This window comes from Nesoenas mayeri (genome assembly GCF_963082525.1).
Source record: "Nesoenas mayeri genome assembly, chromosome: W".
In the NCBI taxonomy this organism is placed as follows: Eukaryota; Metazoa; Chordata; class Aves; order Columbiformes; family Columbidae; genus Nesoenas; species Nesoenas mayeri.
Window position 1 is genome coordinate 13,757,496 of NC_137553.1, and position 26,389 is coordinate 13,783,884.

A 26,389-nucleotide genomic window follows, 5' to 3' on the forward strand; every position below is an offset into this window, starting at 1 on the left:
TATTCCAACCCGTAATCATCATACCCCCTATATAACAGGGTGATCACAAGGGTTAAGCTTTCCAACCATGGCTGGTATCTAGAGAGGACCCTGTCTGTCTATCTGTGATCTATAGGCCGCAAACCCTGTAATCCCTGCAACCAGTTTCCAATTTGCTGTGAAGTCCCGCCCATGATTTCTGGGGGCCTGACCTGCACCTGCTGGAGCCATGCTAGCTCCACTGCTGCTGGAGCGATGCCAACTCCACATCAAGCACTCAAGATGGGTTTTGTATATTTTGTATATATATATATATATTTATTATTAGCCTTAGTAAAACCCTTTAAAACTCTCCAACTTGAAGTCTAAGTCTCTCTCCCTTCCTCCTTATTTTTCCTATCATCTTTCTGATCTAAAGGAAGGGAGTGGTGGGAAGTAAGGGGATAACAGAGTGTCTGCCACAGTTTATTGCTGCCTTGCCTTAAACCTTGACACTGAGACTTAAGGCTTAGCTGTGTTGTGTTCCCCCCTTGGTGTCCCAAATACACTGAAAAAACTTGAAGAAGGCTTTTGGCTTGCAACAAAATTGTTCAGTTGGTTTTCCAGATACTAGATACTGTTGGAAATATGGGTCTATCTAACTCACGCAAATGATAACAGTAAGGCAAGGAAAAGTAGTCTGCAATATTTCAGAAAAATTTTCGTTTTCCTTCAAGTCATTCTTTCTGTCTTTAGAATATGAGCTCTGGGTTGGATTTGTGGTGCAAATGAAACCAAAGGCCTTAAATGACTTTCATCTGGCCAGATGTAGATGATTATATTTGAACTACTTGTCTGGATTATAGTTACTTTAAAATTGTGTAAGTTATATCTGGAATATACTTGGTGCCATCTCAAAGCATATCAAGGATAAGAGGGTCCTTAGGGGCAGTCAAAGTGGCTTCACCAAGGGGAAGTTGTGCTTGACCAACCTCATTGCCTTCTATGAGGACATAATGAGGTAGATAGATGATGGCAAAGCAGTGGATGTGGTCTACCTTGACTTCAGTAAGGCATTTAACACAGTCTTCCACAGCATCCTTACAGCTAAACCGAGGGAGTGTGGTCTGGACGATCGGGTAGTGAGGTGGACTGGGAACTGGCTGAAGGGAAGAAGCCAGAGAGTCATGGTCAATGGGGCAGAGTCTAGTTGGAGGCCTGCATCTAGTGGAGTGCCTTGGGGGTCAGCATTGGGGCCTGTATTATTCAATATATTCATCAACGATTTAGACAAGGGACTAGAGTGTACTATCAGCAAGTTTGCTGATGACACCAAGCTGGGAGGAGTGGCTGACATGCCAGAAGGCTGTGTTGCCATCCAGCGAGACCTGGACAGGCTGGAGAGTTGGACGGGGAAAAAATTAATGAAATATAACAAGGGAAAGTGTAGAGTCTTACATCTGGGTAGGAACAACCCCAGGTTCCAGTATAAATTGGGGAATGACCTATTAGAGAGCGGCATAGGGGAAAGGGACGCGGGGGTCCTGGTAGATGGCAGGATGACCATGAGCCAGCACTGTGCCCTTGTGGCCAAGAAAGCCAATGGTACCTGGGGTGTATTAGAAGGGGGTTGGTCAGGAGCCAGGTTCTTCTCGGTGACAATCAGTGGTAGGACAAGGGGTAATGGATACAAACTGAAACACAAGAGGTTCCACTTATATTTGAGAAGAAACCTCTTCTCAGTGAGGGTAACAGAACACTGGAACAGGCTGCCCAGGGAGGTTGTGGGGTCTCCTACTATGGAGACATTGAAAACCCACCTGGACACATTCCTGTGTAGCCTCATCTAAGTGTTCCTGCTCTGGCAGGGGGATTGGACTAGATGATCTTTTGAGGTCCCTTCCAATCCCTAACCTTCTGTGAAAAACCTTTTTTCTCCTCCATTTGATGGAGGTGAATAGCTTATATAGATATCTATATTGTGGAGATTCAAATGAATAGTGGCCTTAAAGTCCAAAGGAAAGACTGATGCTGGCATGCACAGTACCATGAATCAGAGGGACCACAGTACCTCTGTTTTAGAGGAACTAAATCAAACAGGAACAGAAAGAGAAAAGCCAATTGAGTGGTCAGGGCACTGATAAATGCTGCTGCCAGCTTGTGCTTAGAGGGACCAACCTTTGTATCCTGTGAGAGTGAAAGCTGAGATGATGCAACTGCTGCCTGTTAAAGCATCCTTGGGGTAAGTGCAAAAGAAGGTAAAAGAGAGACAGCTGGTGTATCTGTTGGTGTGCTGCTTTGACTGAAAGTGAGTTAATTTTCTTCATGCAGTTAGAAACCTTTTTTTTCTGCAGCTAACATGGTCATTGTTTGGATTTAGTTTGAGAACAAGAAGATAACACCCTGGAACAGAGTTAATGTGTTTTAGTTGTTGTCGTCAGGGAGCCAAGGACTTTTCTGAGCTCTCTGTCCACAGGCATGAGGCAGCTAGGAAGGGGGGCATAGATGAGGGAGACCTTGACTGACATTCAGACTGATCAATAAGAATATCCCATGCCATTAGCATTGTGCTTCATATTTAAAGAGAATTGGATTTTCCTGCTAGGTGGACAGAAACAGACCCATTCCCGTGTGGCAACGGCAGGATGTACAGCTCCAGGCACCCGGATGATAAAAGAAAATCAATACTGACATGACCATCTGGACCATCAAAGTAGACTAATACTAACATGGTTAAATCACAGCAATCAGTCAAAACAAGGTGGCCTTGACAGGTTACACAGGATTGTGTGTTTGTGAAGGAGTGATAGCCCAGGCTGGTGAGAATGATATCTCGGGCTGGAACACCGCCCCCAGGATGTATGGCATGTGAGTGTTGGGTGTGTGTGTTTGGAATAACATTTTTTGAAGAAAACATCCTGTTTAACTTCTTGGTCCAGGCCTGTATCTGTAAAGCTATAAATGGAGTAAGGCTAATTAAAGAAGGCTCAGCTCAGCTTGGCTCAGCTCTGCCTGGCTCTGCTCTTGCTGCTAACAAGAACTGTGTTTGTGTCGTTCTCATCATCACATTCCAGTTCTGCTGCTTTTTCAGTGTAGGTCCATTTGAGAGTTCTTTTAGTTAGGCCTTTTGCCATCCCACTGTTTTGCAGTGGGCCTCTGGGCCTTTCTGCTTTTTTCTCTTTTCTCTCTCTGGGAGCAGCTGTTCAGGACCAGGGTGAACTGTTCCCAGGACTGGCTGCTTGGTGTGGATGGAGTTTGAGGGATTGCATTGAATACCTTTTATTTTATTTTCTATTTTCCATTATATATATATTAGTAGTGTATATGTGTATATATATATATTAGTAGTAGTAGTGGTATATTACCACAGTGGTATATATTATTAGTAGTGGTATATTTTGTTATTTTATTAAACTCTGTTTATCTCAATCCACAAGTTTCTCCTTTGCCTTTTGATTCTCCCTCCTATTTGGGGTTAGGGGTGGGGAGGAGTGTGCGAACAGCCATCATGGTTAAATTGCTAGCTCAGGTTAAAATGCGACAGCTGGATATGAACACATCTAGTCCGAATATTAGAGCAATGTTTTTTGACTGGCCCAAATGTTTCATGCATCCTTGGTATAGACTGCTTCAGGAGAGGGTATTTTAAGGACCCAGAAGGGTCCCGGTGGGCCTTTGGCACAACAGTTTTAAAGACTGAAAATGTTAAACTGCTGTCTACCTTGCCTGGCCTCTCAGAGAACCCTTCTGTTGTAGGGTTGCTTAAGGTCAAAAAAACAAGAGGTACAGACAATGGTGCTCAGACAACAATATTGCACTCATCCACATGATACCTTTTTGCTGTAATATATGCCTGTGCCCTTAGCCTTTTACCTTTCAAGGCCTTGAAGTTTTAAAATTAAAATTTACTTTAGTATTTGATTATTCAAATACTATTTTGTAATTTGTGACTAAATAAAAATGTAGAGAAACAAATTAGCCATAGATCCATAGATTAATTATATGATTGCTTCTAATTACAGTGCTGAGAATGAGATCCAGATTGGGAAAAAGGTCAGAACTGCCCAGGGTTTTAGTTCAAGAATTGAATTAATGACTCAGCTTTTTTCATTAAGTCGCATGGCAAGTTAAAGTCCACAAACCTTTGGATTACTGATTATTTATTTTTTTTAGCTCTATAGACATTCAAAATCAAATTCTTCTGCAGTGTTTTAATGTCCTGTGCCATAGTGCTTGCAATAAAATATCTTGAAAGGACATGGTGTTCACAGAGAATGAACATTATCCCTGGTCCTCATCAGGAATAGAACAAAATCTTCTTGTCTCTGGCTGGAAGTCAATATCTGTTTCTTACTCCACTGGTAAGCAGACACCACTTGAGTAAACCCCTGGTTGCAGACAGCTACTGCTGTTATTATGTCTGGATTTACAGGCTTACAAGAGACAGAGTTATCCAAATCAATGCTCAGGAACTCGCTCCTCCTCACAGTACCACTGGTTTTGCTGCACGGACATCTCCTTATGGCCCTCTAAATAACTGTATCTTAAGTACACAAGACAGGCTCCTTCTAGCCTTACTTGAATTGCTCAGGCTCCTGATTCATTTAACTACAGTGTCACGGAGGCACCCCGAGGTTAGTTTAAGGGACAACAGGGTCCAAAACAACTTTTATTAAACTGGTGAGAAACAGGGTTTTAGCACTCCAAAAGTAACTTAAATACAGGTTCGGATATCAGTTGAGGAAAATTAAGGGGCAGCAACTAATACAACAGGCGATCCACAGAGTGCATGCACATGACTTCACCCAAAACAATACAGGAGCCGCCCCGGAGTCCGGGAAGAGTACACACTTGCCTAAACACGGTGTGGGATTATTTTAAAGAGATACACGTACTGATAGTGAGTATGGAAAGTGTACACTTGCGATTCTGCAAGGATAAATTTATAATACATTCGCAATCCTGCGAGGGTTAATACATGTGCAGTTGTGCATGGAATATTACACGTGCTTATGTGGAAGCACAGGAGGAAAATACACCTGTGATTATGTGAGGATTAATTTTACACGTGCTCATATTGAGCATGGAAAGTTACACGTGCATATGTGCACGGAAAGTATAAATACACTCGCAATCCTGCGAGGGTTAATTTTACTTACACACGTGGCAGCAAGGCAAGCGGAGTCTCCATCCTGGGGCGGGGGGCTCTCGGTGGCAGCATCTTGCTCGTGCTCTGAGAGACCCGCGACAATTGGGGAAGTTTCAACGAGAATCCCGTTTTCTATAGGCTGATCATATCTGACTGTAGGCATTCCAGAAGCTTCTCTGCACCCCCACACTGGCTGTGGGGTGCCCCTGAAGCCTCCAAACATCCCCCACACTGGCTGCAGGTGCCCAGCGGCTCACTGGTGCCTCAGCACTCCCTTCCCCTAATGGCCCTGGCCAGGGTGCTCTGGGGCCAAACAAAAGAAGCTGTTAGCCTCAAACAGCAGAGAGAGAGGGAGATGTGCCTACTCCTTCCATACTGAAGGAGGGAGGGGGAGAGAGGGGGGTTTGCATCCTGCCGCAACAGTATCACAGAATCACATGTTAGGGACTGGAAGGGACCTCGAAAGGTCATCTAGTCCAATCCCCCTGCCGGAGCAGGAACACCTAGATGAGGTTACACAGGAAGGCGTCCAGGCGGGTTTTGAACGTCTCCAGAGAAAGATACTCCACAACCTCCCTGGGCAGCCTGTTCCAGTGTTCTGTCAACCTCACTGTGAAGAAGTTTCTTCTTTCTTCTTCTGCAGTCCCTTTTGAACACTCAAATGTGCCTAAGAAATGCCAAGGATTAGATTCCTTCTCAGTCTACCTGATTAAGTGCTAATGCTAATATAACAACTATTCTACAACACTGCAGCAGAAATAAGATGTTTTTACATGACCTTATCATTAGCTCACACCAAATATTTACTCATAAAACAGTCCCTGATTCAAGAACATCTTTGAAGCTGACTCTTCAAAAGATGCAGCACATGAAGAACCAGAGCATTTCCTAGTACAAGTAGAACTACAAAATTTTAATCACAAATTGCTTCCTTACAAGAACTGCACTACTGTTTCTGTTGAAGTACATTTTATTGTTGGAACTTACTTACCCATGATTTGATAGAAGGCATCTATATAAACTCTCAAAACTATTGTCTGGAAAGCCTTTAAGGGAAGGCTAAACAAAAGATGAGAAAAACAAAGAGTAAATTTATGGAAGTGGTTACATGGGCTGATGCCTATGACAAAGAGAGACTTGTCTAGAAGGGTCAGATCTTAGAGAGCCTCTTTTTTCTCAGCTGCTGACTCTCACTGTACCTGGTATCCAGCTGCACAGTGAGAATCAGGCTAGAACATCTTGATTGAAAAAAAATAGTCAAACCAAACATTATAACAGACATCACTAGTCTAAAGTCTAGAGACTTTTTCCTGACCTCAGTTCGTGTATGGTGGCAGACATCAGTCCAGATAGTATCAGAAGAAAAGTGGGAGGCCTTGAAGCAATATACATTTTCCATATTCATTGCCATTTATGCTTTGTACCTCTATATAGCATTTAGTTTGTAGTTATTGCCTTTGGAGGTAGTAGTGACCAGTTGCCTCCTCACACTGCTTTTGTAATGACTTGAAGTTTATGTTCAACAGTCATTTACAGTTGATTATTCTGTTCTTGCAGGTAGGCTTACACTGGGCTCAGAGCATTAATACTTTTGGATAACCCAAATAAAAAGCTCATATGTGCCTGTTTCATGCTAAAATAGTATAATCTAAACCCAAAGGAAGAAGCAATTCAGGAAAATAACTAGAGATGCACCACACCAGTGGTGGTAACTCACACCAGCATGGAATGCAGGTAGCCTCTAGGGCAAATCTCTGTGCAAAAGTGGAAGAGTGGCAGAAGAAACAAACCTGACCTCACCACAGAAAGTCTTTCACATAGATATTCAAAAGCTTTTTTTTTTTTTCCCACTGACGTCAATACTCAACTGAGGAATAAATTAGACTACAGCTATTTTTGAGAAAATTGAAAAAGCAATGATTGTCTTTAGCTTAATGGGTACACTGAAGCCACGTCAGTGAAGTGTGATGCAATTTATAAACTTGAGTGAATGCATGCTATAGTATCCCAGAGGGACTGGGCTGAATGTTTTTTCTTTTCATACATTTTATGGTGTCTGCCATCATCATAGATAATTTTAATATTTTAAGCTCTTGCTAATGAAATTCTGCTTTTCATAAAGTTGTTTTTGACTACAGAAAATTTTCTGCTGCAATGTCATTTTTCATCTCATGCTGGAACTGTAAAGCAATATTTTGAAATCTCCACTGGAAACTCCAGGTGACATCCTTCCCACTCTCCAGCCCATGCACCGGTCATACACCCACCAGAACAGTGTGTTTAGCTTACCAGTGACTCTGCCCAAAAGGAAGAGCATCTCTCACAGAAGCAGCAGCACTTCTAGGTGGCTGAAGGATTGCTGTGCTGAGGAAAGCATGGTGATGTTTGTGAGGGAAGCTGCAAGGAAAGGAAAATCAATTAAAATGGAATCAGAAGATAGAAGGGGAAGAGCCAGAAGAAGGAAAACATTGATCCCTCCCCTTTGTTACCTGACCTGTAGTGTCACAGTGTTGCTAACTGAATCTTTTCTGGCAGCACAGCATAGGATAACAGCTTTCCTTCATACTCCAACTCTGAGCATGTCACGGTCCATTTGGTGATGGACTTGTGATGGTTCTTTTACCTTGATCTCGAAGCGCAAAATTAAGGCAACCAAAAATGCAAGGGGTTATAATTCAATCAAACAGTGTTACTGTATTATTTTGCCCATCAAGCGGCACACAATAGTGAGAGAGTAAGAAAAGTGGAAAGGAAAAGAGAAACAGGGAAAGAGAAAGATGGGAATGAGGACTGAGTTTACCACCAGTCGAGTTCCAAAGGCATCCCTCTGGTCTCCGGTCCTGTAGAGTCCTGCCGGTCCTCTGTCATGGTTTGGGATCCTCTGGTGGGAAGATCTTAATGATGTCCAGTCAGCATCCATCTTTTATGCTTCTTCACTCCCCTTTGCTCCCATTGTTTGAGGCCAGTCTCCGCCTTGGTTTCGCAACCCAGGTTTAAACTGCACAGGCTTGAAAGATCCTCGCTCCTTTTGCCAGCGCTTACGTGGCCTGCATTCAGGGGTCTCTCTCTGGTCCATTGGGTGACCTCGGGATCCTTGTTGAGCTTCTGGGCATGCTCTTTTTCATTGGCCATTGTTTGAGGGAGCAGATGGGGGACAAGGTGTGACTGAGGCTGCAGGTGAGAATGCATCTTCTGGACAGCAGCTATTGTCCCTGGGTCAGAGAGAACTGTATAACAATCTCTTTTAGGAGGTAGGGGCTGCTTTGGCTGAAGCAGCAGGTGAAGTCCATACAGCAGCCATTATTAGCAGTAGCCCTCCAGGTTGGAGAGACCTGTGCAACACAATGCTTCTCCTCAGGCCTCTCTTCAAGTCATTGTCCATCTTTCTGTCAGGGCCTCAGTTCTCTCAGTTCCTGATGGCAAATGTTTCAGGCAAATACTGCTCCATCTTCAGACCGACTCTTACAGGGCAGCAATGACTACTCCCTTGTATGGTCCATTTATTCTCAGCAAGACAGAAAGAAAAGATAGTGTTTCATGAGACAGATTCAGTATATCTGTCACAGCAGCTTGGCAGAATGATGGCTTGCTCTTGTTGAGTCTACCCTCAGGCTGAGGATGGTTTGGCAGCAATGCTCAAAGCTGCATGCAGCAGAGAGCTGATTAATAACCTACCTTGCCAAAAGTGGCAACTCCCCTGCAAAACTTCACACCCACATATAGTCTCACCTTACAGAAAGAAACTTAATTTAGGAGAGCTGGTCTCCTCCAGTCATCCATGTCTTCAGCTCCCCAGGGCTCAGTTACTCATTGAGACTGGCTGGCAAAGTACAGAGGCACAAAATAGTCTGCACTTTTGAAAAGTACCCAGGAGTAAAGGGGTTCATCAAGTCTCTTGTTTGCTTGAAAGCTATCCATAGAAAATAAACAGATAAACTACTTCCAAAGGAAAGTAGTTTCATTTCCCTGTTCAATACCTAGAGAATCCAACCTTACTTTATTCCCTGCTACATGCAATGCACCTGCATGCCTGTAGAAATAGTTAATCCCCTACAGACACATTGACACATCTCTAAACACATAAGCATACTTGTAGATATTAATCCTGATATTTATTACCTCTGTTTGAGTTTAATATATGAAATGTCTTTATCTTCTAAATCCAGTCCTCACTAGGATATAGCACCCAGCATAGCACAAAGGAAGGAACAAGGTGCTACTGGTGAGAGGGAATGAGACTGTCCTAAATTGGATTTTTTTTAGAAAATCAATGCAGAACTGCACCTTGCAAGTGGCTGACTGTGTCACTTCAGTTGTGCTGTCACCTTAGTCTTGATACATCACACAAGCTTACCGTCAACAGCTTTTTTTATACACGCTACTAACTTAAAAATTCTTCCAAAGTATTGTTGTTGATTTAAAAACTCTCTCTTTGCTTTCTGTTGTGCAATAGGACCTCTGTTCCTGTATTGCACAGACAGAACAGACCTGCGTTACCAAATACAGTAAACAAAGGCTTTTCACCTTATCCCATTTTAATCCTGCTTTTAACACTGCTGTGGGTTTTTGGGTCATTTGCAGGGTTAAAGCTACACTAGGGCTGTAGTTAAGGACAATCGAGTCTCAAAACTTCATGCCACTTGTGATGGCCTTGGGGCCTCCCTATTCTTTGCAAAACAAAGGCTTCCTAAAGGTATATGTTATGCCTTAAACAGTTGTTTTTTGCAACTTCTGAGAGGAATAGATTAGGTGCTGTGGAGACAGAACATGTGTCTGTTCTTGAAGGTCCTTGCAAAATGAAGGCATAAATTTTTGAGATAAAAGCATGAACAGTGTTTCTTCCTTGAGGCCTACCCAAGGCCTCAGTCCTCATTCCTGATTAATTGAGCTGGAATCAAGCCAGGGTCATTCAGTGATCACTGACCAGCTAGGAGAAATAACAAATCACCAACTACCCCTAGAGGACAAAACTATTCACTTCTAGGCACTTTTGAGACCACCGACCTATTTTCCAAGACCACTGACCTATTTCTGGAACAATCTCCTTATTTAGCATGAAGAGCGAGCAGAGGGAGGAGATGAGCCGCTCTCTCCTGCCTCGCATGCAAATGGACTAAAGCATAAAAACTCACTTGGGATGCCTGTGTTGTGGTGTGTGGCATTCATGAAATTTCATTGCACCCACCACCAAGAGAACTATAGATCATTGCTGGATCGACTGATGGATGGACTGACCTTTGGAGTGGTGAAATCTTACCTTTCTTCTGATATCTTAATCTCTCTCTCTTTTCTCTCTCTCTTTCTAACTTTATTCTGGGCACATAAGGGTAATAACATTGTGAGTTTTGTTGTTGAAGTCTTGTTAAGTTTTATGATATAATTACAAACTTTTGCCAAGCCACTATTTGCTGTAATTCCACTGAGTTTTCAGTAAATTAATGATTTAATTGAACCTCTTGAGTGATTGTTACTCCAGGTTACTGCACAAAGTATTCAAAAGTTAACTCTGCCCTCACCCCACTGAGTGAGACGGGACACCACTTTACTGCACTAAATTAATAATACACTTGCTAGAAGTTGCCATGAGTCAGATAAGTCACTTCAAATACAATGCTTTACAATAAAGCCTAATTTACTGCTACTTACAGTTCTGTTTTGCTGATGTTTTTTCAGGTACAATGGAATAATCAGTGCTTCCAAAGTTAAAAGTGGGTTTAACAAAAAAAAAAAAAAGTTTAAATCACAGCTGGTCTTTCTACCGTATATTCAACATGGACTTTATAAACTAAGTTCCTGGAAAGACTCAGTTTGCATGTTGAAAACATATTACTTTATTAGAATTAAAGAGAAAATGTCTGTACCTTTGGTTTAATCTTAACTGCTAGCATCCAGCTCTTCTGGAATACTGTTCAGTCAAACTAAGATAGCATTCCTGCACCATCAAGGTCTTGTGGAGAAAAAGCTGATGTGCTCATTACAATACCAACCTCCAAGTTCATCACTCAATGCAGGATTGTTTGGATTGTTTCACATGATCTAGTCATAGCTTGCTGGAATAGTTATCCGGTAATTCCCAAAGGAAGTCATAACATAGCCTTCCAGCATCATCAAGTACACAAGCCATGGCATGCCCTGAAAAGCTGTTTGATTGAGACCCTTTTATATGAACTAAGAGATTACCAGGTAATTTTGATTAAAAATCTTTAAGTTCACACTGCAAGCATTAAGAAATAGGAGATACACTTCTACTAGCATGTACAAATTACTGCTACAAACCTCCCAATAAGTGTATAGCAACTTTTACTCAACATCACTCATTATTAGAGCATGAGAAATATATTATTGCTTCTGTCTGGTGCTGCTTGGAAGTGCCTTGGCAGCTCCAAGGCTCATAAGGTTCACTGGACACATCATGATTGTTCCTTTAACTCTCGAAGAGGGATTACAGAATTGTTCATTTTTCCTTTATTTCATTTATACCTGAAACAAGAGTAACATCTGAGACTTTGCAAGTATTTTCAGCTTGATCATCAGGGTAACATTTGCCCATCATCTAAGCAGGATAGAATACCAGTGTGTTTAGTCAAGCACAGATCTAGGGACTTCAAATGTCTATGCTTATACCTACAACGTTCACATCCTGAGTGGGGGGGGAAGAATGAAGAATGTTCAGCAATATACTGCCAATTTTTATGAAGGATTACCTCAAGAACTGCCTCTTCTGTGAGTGGCACATCTTTTTACTGCAGAAAGTGTTACCACTTCCACAAATACATCAGCTCCACTCACATGTCCCAGAGAACCAAAGAGTAAAATACAGAGAAGTGAAACTTACCTGCTCATTCAGGGGGTTGTTTACAGAAATAAGGAATCCACTCAATTTTTTACTTTATTACCAGAAGTATGGGGAAAAAAAGTTCTCAACATCAGCAGAAAAAATAGAAGGGAGAAAGGCAAGTATAAATTTTTATGAATATCAACAGTGGAAAGTGTTGTTACAGGCTGAAAACTGATGAAGCTCTAAAACATTTTAGTTCAGACAGATCCATGTAATTTATGGGACAAAAAATAAAGACTAGTTGAAAAAATCTTCTAAAAGGTAATTCTTCATCTGTGTATCAACTAAGATACAATGCTAGCAAAGCAGGAATAAAAAAGAAAAAAGAAAAATAAAGTATATGGAAAGATAATAACAAAACCATGTATAGCAAATGGCACATAGCTTGGCAGTTTTCAATCTGACTTTCCAAATAAATTCAGTTTTTATAATCATACCTCCTGCATTGCCCCTTTCTGCAATAATTTACTATTTTCAAATTAATTTGAAAGAGTGAGAGAGAGAGATTTCCAAAATGATTGACTTCACACTAACTCTGTGACAAACAGTACCTACATGGAAGAGAAAAACCCAAATCCGTCTCAGGATGGAAAAGGGAGGAAAACAAGTAGTGACACACAACTGGCAGTAACTGATGGCCACTCAACTAACAAATATTGTCTGGCTCATCAGCTCACCTATCCCTACACTACCTGCAGCAAGCGCTGGCTTTCCCTAGGGAAGGGACCACAATTGCGATGGGATCCAGGCACAGGAAAAGTGCAAAGGAAATGGGACATTTAAGAAACTGCTATTTTCTTCCTTATAAAAAGAAAAGTAGAGATAAAATTTTTTTGTTGTTGTGGAAAATATGAACTTTTCACTTCTTTAAAAAAATATTGACACACAGTTTAAGGTCTGATTATATCAATTTTATTGTTGTGCATTAAACAACAATCAATTGAAATGTCAGCATCTGCTTACATGCAGAGGTTGTCATTACAGTTTTTTTTTTAAAAAAGGCCTTGGAAATAATTAATATTTTTGTCACGTTCACAGTATCTTTCTAGGTGTTACCAGCAACACAACTGTATGTGGAAGAATGGCAGAAAATGTAATAGCATTCGCAGTCCAACCTTACCATTCATTGTTTTGTTATTGGTTTAGAATGTGTACTAAATTTTCATAGGTTTGTTCTGTTTTCTTTTTAATTAGGCTCTTAGTCCTCAGTGGAAAGTACTATTTTGACCAAAGAAAGAAGTTTAGGATCGCATTAAACATCTTAGTAGGAGGAGCTTATTACTCTAGTGACTAATGTTTAACTTTTTTCTCTAGATCTCAGTGTAATCACAGATGAAGATAAGTTTTCCATAGAAAGAATGCAGTTTGCTGTATTTTTTGCCAAAGACTTTATACCTCCACTTTTTATAATACCTATGTCACAATACTTGCTGTGAAGAAACAACATCTATGATGTATATTGCAGATATGCTTTCACACAGTGAGCAATAAGATCTGAAGCTCACTGGCCTTATCACACTTTCTACTTCAACAGGAACTGTACAGATTTGCTGCTTCATTCTCCCGGATGGATGTTTGTTTTTGTTTCTTTTTGATTTAACTTATTTTGCTGCATGAAAGAAGTGTTTTGATTAATTGTGCAAAATCTAACCAGGTAAGGATGTACTGAATCTCAGAAAAAAGTATTTTGTTTGACCTAATGACTCTGTTCTTGTGTGTTGGAAAAATAAAACTCTGCATAAATATTGCAACATTTTTGTTTATGGATTTTAAAAGTGAGACTAGTGCTTGAGTTTTCTAAGACTGCCTGACTGACACAAAACCACTCCCCCTCACATCTCTTGCAGAAGTGAACTCGGGCTTCTAGTATGAGAAATGGTATTTGAACATGAAACAAGCAGGATAAAATATCTTATTTTGCTCTATTTTAATTGTACCTTTTATTATTTTTTTTTCCCTAGGTGATGCCATCCTTAGCTACACAAGAAGAAAGCCCAAACAGATAGCCTTTACCCTAGTTCTCTGGTAATTCTGATCCTTGGATTCAATATTTCCATTTTAGACTTGATTAGAAGTGAGATATCTAGCTGCAATGAAAATGCAGTAAGCAATCTGTCTTCTGTGTATTTGTTGCCTTAGAAATATGCTCTTTTTAATGGACTGTGCCTAAGCAAATTATGTAACTAACCAGTACTACATGAATGTAGAACTTCACACTGCAATACTCTTGTTCAAATTTGCTTTCAGTAAATATTGACACATTTAAGCGTAAAAAAAAGTTTACATTTTCCCAGTATTTGCACAGTAATGCTCAAGTATGCCAGTATTCTCAGAAGCAGAACACAGAAGGCTCATAGTCATAGATGAATCAAAACAATCAGTCTTGAATAAGCATATAAGTGCTTCCTAGTATCTGTTCAGCTTTAAAATTCTATTCCTTAAATGAAATAGTGCCTGCAAGCTTCCCAGTTGTTAGTAATGCTCTCAGACATTACCTGTGAATATACAGTTGTACATTTCTACATCAAATTAGTCCTTCATATGAAAACTGTAACCACTAGCCATAAAAACTCAGTTTGGTTTGAATTCTAAGCTAAACCCTTTTTTTTTTTTTCACATGGATCATAACAGATGCATTTGGGCCTGTAGAGCTCTGGTAAGTAAAAGAGAGTCTGTATTGCTTTATACCTTTCTATTTTCAGATAAGTACAGCTCAGCCAAGCATGGCTCAAAGTACCCAGACTATCAAACCACCTTCCTGCTGAAACCAGTAGCTAAAGAAGTCCTTTCAAAAATTTGCATTTTAGGACTGTATTTTCTGACAATATCATCAGACCAGGATTTGGCCTATAAGGACCTGAACTGCTGAATCAGAAGTTACTACCATTTTTACATTGCATTGTTATTATAGTCTCACTGCCATGCTTAGTTAGATTCCTCAGAGTATACATTTCATTCTCAAAAGTTACACACCCAACTTTTACGTGTTTCCCCTTCTTTTATAAAGGATATCCTTAAAGTCTAGTCTTAATCCAATAGTACTGTAATAATATGCTACCTTTAAGAAGGGAAAAAAAACACTAACCATATATTATTATAGGTAACATTCAATCATATACCTTATAAAGCAACTTGTCTCATTTTGTGTTAAATGCTTTTTTATATGTAAAACTATATGCATTTACTTTTATGCTTGCATAAGGCTAGTGATTCACAAATCTTCCAAGGCTTTTGAGTCAAGATAAGGACAGGGAGACAACTGAGCAGTTACCATCATGGCAAAAAATAGACTCTGCTTGCAGAAATTAATTTAATTTATTGCAAATCAAATCAGAGCACAATAATGACAAATAAGAACAAATCTTAAAACACCTTCCCTCCACCCTTCCTTTCTTCTCAAGTTCAACTTCACTCCTGATTTCTCTACCTCCTCCCCCCAAGTGGCACAGGGGGATGGGGAATGGGGATTGCAGTCAGTTCATAACACATTGTCTCTGCCACTCCTTAGAATCACAGAATTATTTAGGTTGAAAAAGACCCTTAAGATTATCAAATCCAACTATTAACCTAACACTACTAAGTCCACCACTAAGCCATATCCCTAAGCAACACACCTACATGTCTTTTAAATACCTCCAGGGATGGTGACTCCATCACTTCCCTGGGCAGCTTGTTCCAATGCCTGACAAGCCTTCCCATGAAGAAATTTTTCCTAATATCCAATCTAAACCTCCCCTGGTGCAACTTGAGGTCATTTCCTCTTGTCCTATCACTTGCTACTTGGGAAAAGAGACCAACGTCCTCCCTGCTACAACCTCCTTTCAGGTAGTTGTGGAGAGCTAAAAGGTCTCCCCTCAGCCTCTTTTTCTCCAGACTAAACCCCAGTTCCCTCAGCCACTCCTCATAGTGTTGCCCCAAAACCAGGGTTCTGTCACCTGGTGTGTGAAAAAGCCAGATTGTAGCATACAGAGATGAGATATTGTGTTTATTACAGAGTTGTACAAGCCTGGATGCTGGAATAAAGCCAGCATGCCAGCAAGAAAAGTAACAGGCATTATATACAAAATCTTATCACTACATGGGGTAGTCCTAAAGACCCAATTGGTTACACATTTGCATATTGCATTACATAATCCTTTTAGTGTATAATGAGCAACATTCAGCTAAAGGACACTTTATCCAACAATCTCGAGATATGTATTAAAGCAAGACTCAACTAATTGTGCAGGCTTCAAAATGTCTAAAGCTGCAAGGTCAGTAGTGTCTGTAGTTCGTGATTAGGTGTTATGGAAGTCACTGTTATCTTTCTCAGACTGACCTAAAACTGAAAGACTTTACATATTTTTAGGTTAGCAATTGCAGACAGGATTCATTCTTTTAAGTGATAATGACAACAATAGGACTTGTTTTCTAGACCCTTCACTAGCTTCATTGCCCTTCTTTTGAGACACTCCAGCACCTCAATGCCTTTCTTGTAGTGAGGGGGCCAAAACGGAACACAGTATTTGAGGTACGACTGCACCAGTGCTGAGTACAGGGGGACGATTACTTCCCTAGTTCTGCTGGCCATGCTATTTCTGATATAAACCAGGATGCTTCCTCCTCACACTCTTCCCCTGCTCTAGTGTGGGGTCCCGCCCATGGGATACAGTCCTCCACAAACTTCTCCAACGTGGGTCCTTCCCACGAGCTGCAGTTTTTCACAAACTGATCCATCATGAGTCCTTTCCATGGAGTGCAGTCCTTCAGGAACGGACTGCTCCAGCGTGGGTCCCCCATGGGGTCACAAGTCCTGCCACTAACTTCCTCCAGTGGGGGCACTCCACAGGTGTGGATGGGTTTCTGTTAGATGGAGATTTGTTATTGAACTAGCCAGGCCCAAGGAATTTCAAGGCCACCTTGGAAAGCCGAAAACAGGACCTGCTGTGGGGGTGAGTCATTTCTACAATAACAAGGCCTCAACGTGGCGTAAATCAACGGACCTATCAGCAGTGAGACTCCAGCGCACGGACAGCTCGTGAACATAGATGATATCCAATTAGTGAATGCACGTTTGGAGCATGGATGCGTGATCAGAGAATATTTGCATATACAAGGAGGCTTGTTTCTGTAATAAATGGCTTTGCATGATTCACATTGAATCAGAATGCTGAGTCCTTTATCACTCCAACAAATAGTGACCCCGACGTGATACTCTGAATGGCGTATGACTACGATTGGGGAAAAGCCTGGAGTGGCCCAGCCAGAGGTGGATCAGCTGGACTGAGAACCGGGCAGAGGCGTACGGACGTTACGCAGACAAATTTGTCAAAGAAATCACCAGAAAAGGTGAGTGACTGGGAGCAGGAGGAGGGAAGAGTGAAGCTCCTCCTGATATTCAGTCTGTGAGAGGTCTTAAATATGAAGAAAGTAACATATGTAGACTGTTAGTTTGGTGTAGAACTAACGGCTACCTGGCAGAAAACGAGAAGGCTTTTAAACTTGAAATTTGGGACGATACAGGGCAGAAATTATGGGATAAGGTCAGCAATGGAGATAAAGAAGCTAAATCATTAGTAACTACATGGAAGCTTATAATTGCCACCTTAAAAGATCTTAAGGCTGAACGGTCGGCTGCTGCTGGAATTTTTGTAGTGTTGCAGCCTGATAAGAATCCTGAAAGTCGCTGTGAAGTTTACCCAGTTCCTGTCTTTGATACCCTCCCTACTCCATCCCGTGCTGTGCCTTCGGCACCCCCAATGGTTCAGCAGTCTGGGGCGGGGGGAGGAAAAATGCCGAGTGGGTGGCCTCCTACACTATTACCCAACCCTGATAAGAACAGCAAGTCCAAAGGATTGGAATCAGACAACTTGCCCAAAGAACCTGTGAAAGCTGAGAATGCTAAAGTTGTAAACAAGTGTACTATCAGTCCTTTTACCAATTTGTATCTGCCTTTACTGTCTTTTAACCCTCCAACTTCCACGAGAGAGCAGAAGGAGTCACTGGATAAGAACTGGGCAAAAGAACTGTGTGAAAGATTAGATCAGCTAATAGCGAGTGAATCCAGCAGTCGGTAATGCAATCATGCTGATCGTGATGGGAAAGGGGGTGCTCCTTTATGACTTGGATGAGGATGGGGGTTTGCAACATTTTCTTCAAAAGTTAAAAGTGTATGTGTTGTGTATGTGTTGCCCCGAGATCAGATAAAAACCATGAAAGACTCAAGCAAAATTTGACCTATGCAATGTAACAGCTATAGATCATTTAGGATGGAATGATGGGGATTCATTGAAAGGGGCGGGTATCCCCCAACTCTTGGAAGAGACACTAATTGACACATCACAATTACAGGTGCGATTATTTTCTGAAATCCTGAGGCAGTCAGCAGACCTTGCATATCAAGCTATGATAAAGGTGCCTGAAACTGACAAAGCAGCCAAATCATTTACAACTATTAATCAGGGTCCCAATGAGAATTACATGCAATTTATTGACCATCTTCAAGAGGCCATCAATAAGCAGACTGAAAACTTAGAATTTAAGGAAGCACTAGTGTTGAAATTAGCAGTAGAGAACGCTAATGTTTGCTATCAACGTGTTATCTGCGAGTTTTACAGTACATAGTATGTGCTCCTGTGTATTGCCTCTCTGAAAATCAAGCAGCTTGTCAGGAATGTGAGTTAATTGTTTTACTAGTTGTTTTTAAGTGCACCATAAAACCTTCTCCCCATTTTTCCCACTCACGCTGCAAGCAGCCCTGTGCTTCCCTCCCTCCCTCTTCTCAAGGTTTTTACTTATGAGATGGGGTCAGATATGACTGTTTTCAGTCGCGTTCCTAAGTAGTTGGCATTGGGAGGTGTTTTAGAACATAGGAAAGCACTTGGAAATAGGAGGAAATATGATCTTGTTAAATATTGAAATTGGTGTTGGCTGCTGTATAAATTAAATTATTGGGAAAAGTGTCCGGAGAATAGAAACTTGAACTATAACACCTTGTTGCAATTAATGTTGTTTTTAAGGTGAGAAGAACAGGACAAAAATAAAACTCTACGAGAGATCATTAGATCATTTCAGTTTTACAGGTGGAGCGGTTTGAACTTCAACAAGCTGAGAGAGTTAACTGATAACACACAGGTCAGAAAACTTGATGAAGTCTGCAAGATGCTTTCCTTATTAACCTGTTTTCTTTGTGGGTATCTGTTTAAGTATGTTACAGTTTTGGTAGGTCTTTGTTATATGGTACGATGAGTTCACAGACTGTTAAATCATGAGAATCCGTTGACTCAAAATGTGCATTTTGTGATAATACAGAAGACCATGAGTAATTTAGTCCTTTACTGTGTGAATATGATGGTAAAAATGTTGTGTGTAGTAGCTGTTATTTTTCTTTCTAGCATGCTAGCTTTATTCCGGCATTCAGACTTGCGCAACTCTGTGATAGGCTGTGTCTCATCTCGATGTACTAAATTTGGCTCATTGGTATACACACCAAGTAAAGAACACTGTTTTCGGGATAACAGTTGTAGCACACCAACTGAGACACTGATGAAAGCCTTGCCCAGTCCAGCTTGCTGTGGCAGCAGGGACGCAGGTGCTCGTTGGGCTCCAGCGCGCACTGACCTGTTTTGTCAGGGAGACCCAGCTATACCTCTACCTGGCTGAGCAGTAAGCGGCCCAAAGGTGCAATACAAAAATCGAGATATTGTCTTGAGTAAGTGTAACTCTGACCTATCTGCATATTTGAACTTGGTACTTGGTTTTCATATCTTAGCTCAGTATTTTAGTTTGCATATATATATATTTGGTATCAAAAGAATTTTGTTTGGGGAGAAAATTATAAAATGGGAAGCGGTTCCACTGCTAAAATACCACCTTGCTCTCACTTAGGATGCATCCTTACACATTAGAGTAATTGTTTATATTGTTATATAAAGATTTTGAGACCAGAAAAGAATTTAAGTTGTTAAACTTCGATTTGCATTGAATGTATGTGTTTGTTGGAGGTATGATAACTAAAACTAAATGCTATGATGGATGTGAATTTGGAAGAGGTTGTATTTAAAAGTTGCTAGAATATGAACTGATTTGAATCTAGGAAAATGGTATAATGGATTGATGTTTAATATACTGGGTTTTGACATATGTAAATTTTAAAAGGTAAATGGAGCTAAGAAATGTAACTATTGCTGAGCTACTTGAAATTGCATATAAAGTGTATTATGGTTGGAATGAAATGGGCAAACAAAAAAGGAAAATATCCCAGGCCTGTGTTTGAACATAAATTTCAGGCCTGTGTCAAGCTGCAAGATAAACTCAGCTCATTGTAACTGAGGAGTTTGTCAGAGCCTCCTACTTTGTACCAGTGATTACACCACCTGCGTGGCCTTGGCTATATCTAAACTGCAGCAAGAAGAGAAAAATAAAAAAAAAAAAAAGGAGAAACCTGGTTGCCCCGATTTTAAAGCGGTGCAAGGGGGGGGTTTCTCTCCCGTCCACTGCAGTGATGTTGTAATACTGAATGAAGCAGTCTGAGGGTGAAATTTAAAGGCATCCCTAGCAGAACCGTAGTTCTAATGAAACTGGGAAATTAAACCAAAAATTTTGTTAATAGACTTATTTTGTGGTAACTAGTTGTAAAAGACTTCTTAGTAAATTCACCATGATAGTTTTTGAGATCATGGAAAGAAAGAAAGCCCGTGTTTGTTTTTTTTTTGAGACCAATGGATTGCCAAATTTGGAATAAAGTTTTACCATACGAATTCTTGTAGTTGCCAGAAAGCCCTATACCTTTCTTGGGTCAAGATTTGTTAAGTAAATTGTAAGCTCAAATAACGTTTTTTGAGAATTCTGTTTAGTTGCATGGCCTACAAGAAGCTGCTTGGATGGCACAGATCTGCTTGCTGCAAGTGAGAAATCTCCAAGGAAATTTCAAATGCTGTATTTCCACTAGTATTAACAGCCAATGTTTCGATAAAGCAAATACTACACTGAGAGATCTGAAACAGGGCTTCGATCCGGTAAGGGAAAACAATATCCAATAAATATGATAGCCAAAATGGAGTTGAAAACTTTGAGGAATAAATTTATGACAACCTTACAGGCTGACTGCATTCGATTGGACTTGCAGATTTGTCTATGAAACAACCTGTGGCTATTGTGGGACAGTATGATGATAATGCAAACAGACTGATATATCGATTGTTATATACCAATTGTCACTCTGATCAAGAAATGCAGGGAATGAATTTAAGTCTTAATAGGCCATGATCCTTTTGTCATATATGTACCATTTGTGAAATTTAATTCTGATTTTTTTTTATTTGCAATCTATGTCCTTGTAAATTGCACTAGCTGGTTTTCTTAACAGCACAGCTTTTGGCATGCCTAAATGTAAATTGCTGCAGAACCTGCATGTCACAGACACATCAGGTCACAGACCATACTTGTATTTGATCTGATCCTACATACTTGCAAAGTTTTTGTTGATGGTTCTGGGAAGTCTCATAAAGCAGTAGTGGTCTGGTGTGAAGATAACAGTTGGCATTTTTCTATAAAAATTATGAAAGGTTCAACTCAATTAGCAGAACTTGGTGCAGCTTTATATTACTTAGAGCTTTTTAAGGAGGAACCTCTAAATTTGATTTGTGTTTCTGAGTATGTAGTCAAGGTCCAACGCACGTATCTGATTCTGAACTGTTTTGATTTTGTTTTGTTTGTTTGTTTTAAAAAAAAAGGGGGGGGGGGGGGGGAAGTAGGGGAAAAACCACAAAACCAATTGTCAAAAGCAACGTATGTGATGAAATACTTTGCAAGTATGACCCAAAACCATGCTAAATCAGAAAGAACCTACATTAGTTATAGTCAAATCATTTGTTAACGGTCAATGGAAAAGGCCACGTCAATTGATAACCTGGGGAAAAGGTTATGCTTGTGTCATTACAGGCCAAGGATCGAAGTGGATTCCCGCGAAATGGGTCAAGCCATGGCTGAATAAAGACAACAAAGATTCAATGGATGCAGAGGGACAGTTTCAGATGTAAACCGTGGATCCTGATTCAGTGTTATAGATGCTCACAGACCTGGTGGTCTAGAAGTCTATTAGCAAGCAGGTGGTGTACCTTCTGTGGAGAATGGCAATTTGAACAAACAGCAGGAGAGCCAAAAGGGTGATATTACACTTAGATAGTCAATGCAAAAATGAGGTAAAATTATGAGACATTCCTACCATAGTATCTACTGCACTCCTTCTCCCTAGTCTAGCAGCTGGTAAAGCTTTAGGTGACATATAAAAGTTAAGCTATTGGTCTTTTAAACAGACTAATCTTACTTCTGAGATACTAACTCAATTAATAGTAGATGTTGACGGTATTAGGCATACTACTCTACAAAATTGCACAGTTATAGATCTTTTACTTTTAACACTAGGTCATGGTTGTGAAGAATTTGAGAGAATGTGTTGTATTAACTTGTCTGATCATTCTGAATTTATTCATAGTACTTTAGACAAACTAAACCAGCATGTTAATAAGATTGTCATAGTTGAATTAAGGTTTGAAAAATGGCTTAAAAGTTTGAGAATAGGTGTGTAGTTGATCTTATTAAGTAAGGCTTAACTGCATTATATATAACTGTAATTATGTTGTTAATCACGTATTGTATGTTGCAGTGTATTTCAAAGACGATTCAGTGCACTGTAAATAAGGCCTGGCTAGTTCAAGAACAAAAAGGGAGAACTGTGGATGGGTTTCTGTTAGATGGAGATTTGTTATTGAATTAGCCAGGCCCAAGGAATTTCAAGGCCACCTTGGAAAGCCGAAAACAGGACCTGCTGTGGGGGTGAGTCATTTCTACAATAACAAGGCCTCAACGTGGCGTAAATCAACGGAACTATCAGCAGTGAGACTCCAGCGCGTGGACAGCTCATGAATATAGATGATATCCAATTAGTGAATGCACGCTTGGAGCATGGATGCGTGATCAGAGAATATTTGCATATATAAGGAGGCTTGTTTCTGTAATAAATGGCTTTGCATGATTCACATTGAATCAGAATGCTGAGTCCTTTATCACTCCAACACACAGGGTCGCAGCTTTCTTCAGGGCACATCCACCTGCTCTGACATGGGGTCCTCCATGGGCTGCAGGGTGGATATCTACTCCACTGTGGACCTCCATAGCCTGCAGGGGGAAAGCCTGCTTCAATATGGTCTTCACCATGTGCTGGAAGGGAATCTCTGCTCCAGTGCCTGGAGTACCTCCTCCCCCTCCTCCTTCATTGACCTTGGTGTCTTCAGAGTTATTTCTCTCACATATTCTCACTCCTCTCTTGCAGCTGCTGTTGTGCAGCAGTTGTTTTCCCTTTCTTAAATATCACAAAGGTGCTACCACCGTTGCTGTTTGGCTCAGCCTTAACCATGATGGATCTGTCTTGGAGCTGTCTGGCACTGACTCTGTCAGACATGGGGGAAGCTTCTGGCATCTTCTCATAGAAGCCACCCCTGCAGCACCCCTGCTACCAAAACCTTGACATTTAAACCCAACACATGGACAGACTTTTTTAATGAAGAATGAGCAGTAACTATGACCCAAACTCACCTGTAGCACTGGAAGCTCTGTCAGAGTCCTCTATAGACAACAGACACACAAGTGAACAACATTGCAGCCTTCAGGCTCAGTCAGCACCATACTCAGAGTAGGAGTGCTCTCAAGGCTGAGTCCAATGCCTCCTTATATTGTTAGTACTGGCTGCCTCAGACACTTGGCAGATCTATTCAACAGGTCTAGAGAAAAGGTATGTTGATTTCTGATATATAGTTTTACCTTCCAAGCAGTTCAAGGAGAAAAACTAAAGCTGTAGAGATTGATTTATTTGCATGGTAAATCCAGCCAGTCTCTGAGCAGCAGACCCCTGTCAACCAGTTTTGTTGCTGAACATGATGTAATATAGTATGGAATATCCTTTTGATCAGTTGGGGTCAGCTGTCCCAACTGTGTCCCCTACCAACTTCTTGTGCACCTCCAGCCTACTCATTGGTGGGGTGGTATGAGGAGTAGAAAAGGCCTTGACACTGTGTAAGTACTGCTCAGCAACAACTAAAACATCCTTGGATTATCAACACTGTTTTCAGTAAAAATCCAAAACATAGCTGTGAGCACAGACACAGGCAGGTCTCAAGAAGAGCCAGAGGCCACGAATGCATTTGCAAAGAGCAAGTTTTATTTTAGTTACCCCTCTACCGGGGGATCTCCAAAGTACCACCTAAGCTCCCATGCAGAGGTAACACAAGCAGGGACACAGGTGCTGCAGCAATTCAGCCCTGGTAGAAGATCACTAGGCCGCCTGCGCTCACCTCTATTTCAAGACTTCAAGCAGGCTCAGCCTTCCACTTTCTCACAACAAAGCAGGAATCTCAGACATAGTGATAAGGTGCCTAGAGTTTCTCACAGGCCTATGTTATCTAACAGAGAGGTTCTACTTGTCAAGCATACAAGGTCAATAAAACAATTAGTGTGATATATGTGCTTTTTCTACACCACAGCTGCAGCTGCTTGAGTATATTTACAATTAACCAACCTCCTCGCCAATCTTCTACTATTCCCAGACATTCCATGCCCTTGCTCATGCTTCTGCTGAGGCCAACAAAGCCAGAGTTGTACATTTAGGCTTTTGAGGTGTAGCACAGAGCAATTTACAGGGGCACACAATAAACACATACAGAAAAAGGAAAAAACATATTTCTACAATAATGCTTTAAATCAGGTGTCCCATTCATCTTGTCAAGGAATTAAACAAGTCATTCAGCCAGGCATTATCAGTAGATTGTTTCGTTTGCTGCATTAGTCACAAAGATGTGAGATGTCATCTTCCATGCTGGCTAATTCATCATCTATGTTGAAGTAACACATGCCTTCAAAACTGAAGCAGCATTTGCAGCTACTACCTACTCAGAGAAAACCACAAGAAGAAATATTAATGTTAAAATCCCTTAGCATAGCACAATTCTGTAATACAGCTACAAGGGTTGTCATGCTAGTGAAACACATTGTTAAGATATCTGCAGCTGTTAATTTCTCCTAAACATTAAAGGCAAATGATTAGGGTAGAGTAGAGGCTGAACAAATCTAAGTTTACCAGGACAAATCTCAGTTAATCAACAGGAGTGTTGTCACCTTCCAGTAATACATATGCTGCTGTTCCAGCTCCTTCAGCTAGCATTACTCTGGGTTTAACAATTTGGTGTGGGGTAATTGCCCACACAGACTGGAAAGTCATGGCCTGCACTTTTTCAGGCTGGACTTCAGTTGGATGTTGTGTCTGTGACACCAGTAACATTGTTCCAATGCTGTCTCCTCTAGATAAAACACAGGTGTTCACTGAAGATATCTGAAATACAAGAACTCAAGAATCTGATATTAGTTCTCCAATTCCCTAAAAATCCCAAAAAGTCATGCAATTGCTCCACTGCAGCTGGCACAGAAAACTGCTGGACCGTGTGCTGCACCCCATCTGGCACCCCTCTAAGCTGTCCATGCCAAACCATTTCCAAAAACAGTACAGTAGCACTAGGGCCCTGCGTTTTTGTCAGCCTTGGTCCTGCAAATGCACCTTCAAAAATTCAGCAGCTGCTTCGGTTTCTTGTTGTGACACTGCCATAATCAACAGATCATCAATATCGTGTCAATCAGTAACGGTACCTGACCATAGTGCTATATCAACTACTATCATTTGCTGGCAAACGGAGGGACTGTGTGTGTATCCCTGAGGCAATACTCAACAAGTATATTGCTTTTGTTGCCAGGTAAAGGAAAACTGGTCTTGCATTGAGGTGGCAGGTGGGTACAGTGTTGCCAGTGGGGCTAGGGCTGGTTGGCTTTTTTGCATAAGCATTAACTTTTGCAAGCACCAAAACATTTCTAATGGTATGATCCCACCTATTTCTGATCATGGGATACCATCTTGTGCTAAATCATTCCACATTAGTGTTCTCATCACTTGTGCTGTAACTCCTTTCGGTTTTGCTGGCTTTCCTTTATGCACCACCCAAACAGAGGGTTCTGAAATTACAGTCCCAGTTCCCCTCAAGGCATTTGCTAGAGTGCCTACATTACCCATAGCATTTGTCACTGCTGGCAGAATCACGGGTTTCAGTGAGGCAGGGACTCCTGTCAAAAGTCACATTTTAATACTTATCACTGCCACCCTGTCTGGATTGGATCCCATAATCAATGCATATGCCACCCCCATCTGCCGCATCAAATCAATACTTTCCTCCATTGTGCACCAGTTTTCAAGGGACAACACAGATTCAATAGATTCAGCATATGCTGTTAAAACTGCTGCACACAAACATTGATATAGCGTAGGTGCAATAAAATCTTGCCTGTCAGGACCTCTGACATTTTGTAGCTGAGCATATCATTGTTGTATCTGATCATCATAGGCTATAGGGCTTAAGAAATCTTTT

General features: G+C 41.0%; 1 pseudogene across 1 annotated transcript in view; it reads left to right on the top strand.

Annotated features, from left to right (window-relative positions):
• The first annotated feature begins 16,552 nt into the window (after positions 1 to 16,552).
• Positions 16,553 to 26,389, top strand: part of LOC308051478 (3-hydroxy-3-methylglutaryl-coenzyme A reductase-like) — a 135,859-nt pseudogene continuing 126,022 nt past the window's right edge. Inside the window, exon 1 of the transcript in view lies at positions 16,553 to 16,617. The product of the transcript in view is annotated as a 3-hydroxy-3-methylglutaryl-coenzyme A reductase-like (transcript). The remainder of the gene's footprint in view (positions 16,618 to 26,389) is intronic.